This window comes from Alexandromys fortis, unplaced genomic scaffold, assembly GCF_014885135.2.
Source record: "Alexandromys fortis isolate MF-2015 unplaced genomic scaffold, M_Fortis_MF-2015_v1.1 scaffold_27, whole genome shotgun sequence".
NCBI lineage: Eukaryota > Metazoa > Chordata > Mammalia > Rodentia > Cricetidae > Alexandromys > Alexandromys fortis.
Window position 1 is genome coordinate 357,702 of NW_026067952.1, and position 6,004 is coordinate 363,705.

Consider the following 6,004-nt stretch of genomic DNA (forward strand, 5'->3'; position numbering starts at 1 on the left):
ACCAGACACACCTGATTCCTCATTCCAATCCTCTGACTCACCAGGACTGTAACCTTATAGCTAATAGGCAAGCATTCCTTAGAACACATTAAAAAAAAAAAAAAAACCCTCAGTACAGTTTATACTGTAGAATACCATGATGTGTGTGTGTGCGCGCGCAATCTCAATGTTTAACAATTAAGCTGACAACAACATCACCAACAATTCAGGATAATGAGTAACATAACATAATACATCACAAAAACCTAAGAATATTAGTTGGGTTTAAACTGTCTAAAAATAGCTGGTGGAGGGGGATAGAGGAGGCACATGCCTGAAATTCCAACACTTGGGAAGGCAGAAGCAGGAGGATCTCTGAGTCTGAGGCCAGCCTGGACTATAGAGTGAGTTCCAGGACAGCCGGCCTACACAGAGTAACCCTGTCTCAAACCCACACCCAAATTTAAAAAATGTCTAGAAATAAACAACAAAGTTCTCTGCCACTAACTAAATGTTACTTGGGAAAAATGTAGGGTAGTAGGGCAGTGGTGGCAAACGCCTTTAATCCCAGCATTCGGGAGGCAGAGACAGGCAGATCTCTGTGAGTTTGAGGCCAGCATATCCTACAGAGCGAGTTCCAGGACAGGTTCCAAAGCTACAGAGAAACTTTGTCTCAAAGAACAAAAGAAGAAAGATGCGGTGTAATTATGGAATGAAATAAAACTGCATACAAATCAGTAGAGAGAAAACTGGTCACGGAACTTTCAATTTTCTTCCAAAACTGGCCTCATTCTCATTCTACTTCTTTAAAGAATGAGATCATTTCATTTCCATAATCGATAATTTTGATATAAAATATCAATGTTTGAGAAACTCAAAATTTTGAAGCCATTATTTTGTAAAAACTTATACTGAGGACTGGGATGGCTCAGTGGGTAAGAGCATTTGCTCTGCAAAGATGAAGACATATTTGAATCCCAGGACCCACTTTAAAACCTTGGCATAGTTTTGTGTACCTGTAACCTCAGCACTGGGAGCAGAATCAAACATATCCTATAAATTCACTAGCCAGACAACTGAAGGAGCTTCTGGGTCACTGAGAGGCCCTGACTCAAGGCAATAAGTAATACCTAGAGGAAGACACCCAATATTCTGTTCTGACCTCTGTGTGCACAGGAGGGTGCACACACCAAAACCACATACCTACACAACATACACACTAAACTAAAAAAAAAAAATACCTATTAAATGTCATGAATGAAGAACACATACTTTTCATTAATAAATACACTCAAAGTGTCAGGAGGCAAAACCCACACCGAAGGTTGTTGAGTAATCTAATCCTTAAATCTTCCTGTTTAGTTGCCAATTAACAGACTAACTGCTAATCCTCGTCAGGGTTGCCTTCAGCGGAGTTGGCCTGGCACAGTAGCCCGATTAAGGATGTTTTAGGGGTAGACATTTTTACAAAATAAGGCTATTACCATTTTTAGAATTTTTGTCACTTCTATTTAGGAAGTCATTAGGAAAATATCCTACTTATCCTTCCTTTGCTTCAAAAGGCAGGTGAGGTGGGAACCATCTCCCTCTTTTTATAGAGTACATAGCCTCAGAGACAGAAGCAACCCTGGTGCTGCAAGCTCTAGCCTTTTCCTCTTTCAGGAAGGGTAACCCAGCACATTCTGCTGATTCGGAGAAGAGGGAGGAAGGACAGCAAGAGTAGGAAGCTTGACTGACAAAAGGCCACTCAGACTCTCTACAGTACAAGAATAATAAGCCTCAATTTTAAGAATACAACTTTTTACTTTTTCTTTGAGGTGCAGAGCTCAAATCTAGGGCCTGGCACATGCTTGACAACTGCTCTCCTCTGATCTGCATCCTCAGCCCTGAAGACTACATTTTTAAATGTTTTATAACCCAGGAGTCACCCAGGAACACCAAGCTCCTCACATGTGGACTGATACCTGTGTTCCATTTCCATACAAACAGCTCCCTAACCAGTTCCCGAAAATTTCAGGAGTTTGTTTCTTTACAAGACAAAAACTGTTTTCATTTGCTGATACAGTTTGCCCATAGTATTACATGCTTCAAATCCCACACTTCATGCTTACCTCACTCTCTGCTTTCAGAAGCAAACTTTTAAAATAAGCCCCAGCTTCAGCCAGAGGTGGCGCACGCCTTTAATCCCAATCCCAGCACTCAGGAGGCAGAGGCAGGCGGATTTCTGTGAGTTCGAGGCCAGCCTGGTCTACAAGAGCTAGTTCCAGGGCAGGAACCAAAAGCTATGGAGAAACCCTGTCTCGAAAAAAAAAAAAAAAAAAAAAGACACAGCACTGACAGATTATGAGATACTTTAAGCTATCAGTCAACGAAGGGAAGAATCTGGCTGAGAAGCCTTGAATTCCATTGACGTTTCAAGTCTGATTTATTAAGTTAGATCTTGAGCATAGCAGGTTGTTAGGGTGGGCCTACAACTATGCCCAGAAGCATCATGCTCTCCAATGCGCCCTTGGATAAAAGTGGCTAGAACTGTGCAACCTGTATCCAACACTGAACCACAAACTAACAGAACTGTTCAAGAACACAGAGAAATCTAGATATTCTTCTACGCTTAGATACAGGAAGCAAAGGCCTTAGGACTCCAGGGTCTGTCAGTCACAAATAATTCTCCTGGGTTGTCATAGCACCCCAGATAATGGGCTTCCAACTAAGGGCACCAATAGCTGCTCACTCTTTTGCACAGGTATGATAGTAAATGCCTATGATTCAAGTCCTCTGCCAGGCTGAAGCAGGAGGATCACAAGCTGCAGGCTAGCTAGAGCTATGTAGTAAGATCCAGTTCACAAAAACAAAACATTCCTTCAAAAGAAATAAGAATCGGATGACTTCATCCTTCATCTCACTGTAACCTCAAGTCCCAACAGACAAGTAACCAAAGACAAATTTTCTAAGAGCTCTTTTACTTTTTAACCAGTGGGGTATATTTGACTTTAAAAAAGCTTTTAACTTTCAAATAATCACTGATCAAAACTTGCAACAATTTTTTTTTTTCAAGACAGGGTTTCTCTTTCTCTGTAGCTTTGGTGCCTGTCCTGGAACTAGCTCTTGTAGACCAGGCTGGCCTCGAACTCCCAGAGATCCGCCTGCCTCTGCCTCCCGAGTGCTGGGATTAAAGGCATGTGCCACCACCGCCCAGCAACTTGCAACAAATTTACAGGAAAGTCCTAAGCACCTTTCTAATACCCTATTAACTGGGCAGGGGAAAGTTGGTGGGTCTGTCCTTGAGAATACAAGTTTCCCAGTACCAGTGCCTCTAGTGTCTGAAGGCACTGACTGACCTCCTGGTGAGAAGCCTAGCCCAGCTGCTACTGAGTTCATTTGCATTCATTCAATAAATACTTATTGGGCTTACTATGTGACTTCTCTAAAAAAACAAAACCTTACCTAGAAAAAAACGTTAAATACGTTAATACATTAAGCAAGAGGCAAGTGCTGTGTGAAAATTAAGGAAGGAAGAGAGAAAATGGGAAGTAGCAGAGCTGAAATTATAAGTAGTAGAATCTAAGAATGTCTCACAGAACAGAAAGTGAATGTTCAAGAAAGAATCAAGGACTGAGCACGTAATTTTCTTCATAGACCAGCAAGGAGGCTGCTGGAGCAAGCAGTGAGGTGGAGAACTCACTCTCCAAGGAGTGATGTGCCACCTCTTCCCAAAAGGGTCTGTATTCAGAGCCCACATAAACAAGGCCAACCCGAGCATAAAAACACTGATGAAGGCCAGGCAGTGGTGGCACAGGCCTTTAGTACCAGCACTCGGGAGGCAGAGGCAGGCAGAGTTCAAGGCCAGCTTAGTCTACAGAGCGAGTTCCAGGACAGCCAACTCTACACACAGAAACCCTGTCTCAAAGCACCGGCCCCACCCCCCCCCCAAAATAAAACACTGATACAGGTAACGGAGTCCTAATAAGTTAGAAACTGTCCAGAAGCACCTAAGTGCTGGCTTTTAATGTCACCAAACAGACCACTGTTTCTTTTTTTTTTTTTAAAAAAAGCAAGTAAATGAAAAAAATTATCCTACAACCGTTAGTTCTGTCTTTAGGTAACCATGACAATAAATAGGTCAATATAATTCTTTCTGATATTAAGTAGTGTTTTGTTTTGTTTTTTTTGAAACAGACAACTCACTAGCAATTCAGATATGGTGTCTAAAAGTATGATCAGCTGCAAATCAAACAAACGGCGACCCAATTTTCCTTAAGTCCAATCTGAAAGCAAAGCTACTTTGCAGTCTTTTTCCGAAGATACATTTAAAATAGAGTTCGGAGAAATCATCTAGGCACAAGGAAAAACAAGTTTTTAATCCAGTCACATAACGCAAGTTGGAGCCTAAACGGATGAGTCTTTAATAAGTCTCCCTTAACAGCATTACACAAAAGCGCCTCTTAAAATGCCGTTGTGAAGCACATAAAATATGTTTTTACAGGTAAATGCTTTTGGAATTAACAACTATAAGACAATCTTCCGAGCCCCAGGGCTGTGAACAAGCCTCGGAGCCTCCACTGCCCGCCTCCCTACAGCAGAGTTTCTGCGTCCCGGGTGCCGCGGAGGCGGCCGCGCATGTGGACCCGGGTTGGCCTGGAAAGCCTCGTCCCCGCGCAGCCCCGCCGTGTGCAAGGTCGAGTGGGGCCGAGTGGGGCCTAGCAGCGACCGGGACCCAGCCCGACCGAAGGCCGGCCGCCATTTCCGGCTGAAAGCAGCCTTCACCTCGTTCTGCGGCGCCGTCACCCCGCTCCTGTCTCCTACACCAGGCTCCCGCCGCCCCACCTAATTTGAGGGCCACCCGGCAGTGAGCTCACCTGTCGGCCCGCCCGCCTGTCCACCGGTTCCGCGGTTCCGTACTCCCTACCGCGGCGCTGCTGGGCAGCCGGCCGTCCCACTGCTCCGCCTGAGGATCCGGGGCGGCGACAGCGGCAGCAGCGGCAGAGGACGGCGGAAGCGGCACCGGCGGCGGCGAGAACGCGCACGCTCACGAACTGGCACTCGCGTCCCCGGAAGGACGTGTGCTCGGCCGGTCACAGGCGGCTGCGCAGGCGCCCGGCGCACCACGCAGAGTGGGCGGGGTCAACGTGACAGTGCCGGCGAAGGCTCAGCTGAGTCCGTGTGCCGAGCCCTACGGGAGGGTCTGCGGGGAAGGTTACAGTGGTGGGCGGAGCCCGCAGCTACTAAGGGAAGCCGGACGCCACAGTCTCTCCCCCCCGCCCCCCCCCCCCCCCCCCCCCCCCCCCCCCCCCCCGCCACCGCGCCGGAACAGGACCTAGGCATGAGGGCACAAGAAGTGACTCAAAATGCCCTGGAAAGCCGAGAGGCTGCACACCACTGAGTTAACGCGCCCGTCTTGCAGTTGAGTTTGCTCAGTGCTTCACTTAAGCCTCAAAAAAATTTACTAATCCTTACCAAAATTTAGAGGCGGAGATGGTGGGGTGAGGGAGACCATCTTCATCCCTAGCCACTGCTAAGGGACTAACGATTTGTTCATCTCTGGAGACCACCCAGAAAGAACGCTTCTGCTTGTCTCCCCAGTCACTGAAAAACCAACCGCCATTACTTAACCATCCTCTAGGAAATCACCTGCAGTCATGTGCTGGACAGGATAAGGACTTTCCTTCCTGCTCTCCCGTACAATCCTTGTTCAACCTGTTGATTTACTACGGAGAAACCTAGTCACTCCTGCCAATTACCCCCTGTAATACTCCTATTGTTTAGCTGGACATAGTGGGGTACTCCTTTAGTTCCAGCACACGGGAAGTAGAGGCAGTCGCATCTCAGAGTTTGAGGCCAGCCTGGTCTATAAAGCGAGTTCCAAGACAGGGCCGTTACACAGAGAACCCTTATCCCAAAAAACCTACTATCTTTCACTTTCATTCTTACCTACCATTTTAATTATAATTTTTTTTTAGATAATTACATCAATTCCCCCTTCCCAACCCTCTCATGTTTCCACACACCCTCCCCTCCCTTCTTCCCC

At 46.3% G+C, this 6,004-nt stretch overlaps 1 protein-coding gene across 5 annotated transcripts in view; it reads right to left on the reverse strand.

The window, feature by feature from the left end:
- The window catches only part of Dnajc5 (DnaJ heat shock protein family (Hsp40) member C5), a 33,698-nt gene extending 28,661 nt beyond the window's left edge, over positions 1 to 5,037 (reverse strand). For 3 of the 5 annotated variants that reach the window (XM_050151007.1, XM_050151006.1, XM_050151008.1), the window contains exon 1: positions 4,836 to 5,036. The gene's annotated coding sequence lies outside the window, so the exon portion shown is untranslated. Of the gene's footprint in view, positions 1 to 4,835 lie in introns of all 5 variants that reach the window. The other 2 variants (XR_007593384.1, XM_050151005.1) reach the window with 2 other exon arrangements.
- Between the last annotated feature and the right edge of the window lie 967 nt (positions 5,038 to 6,004).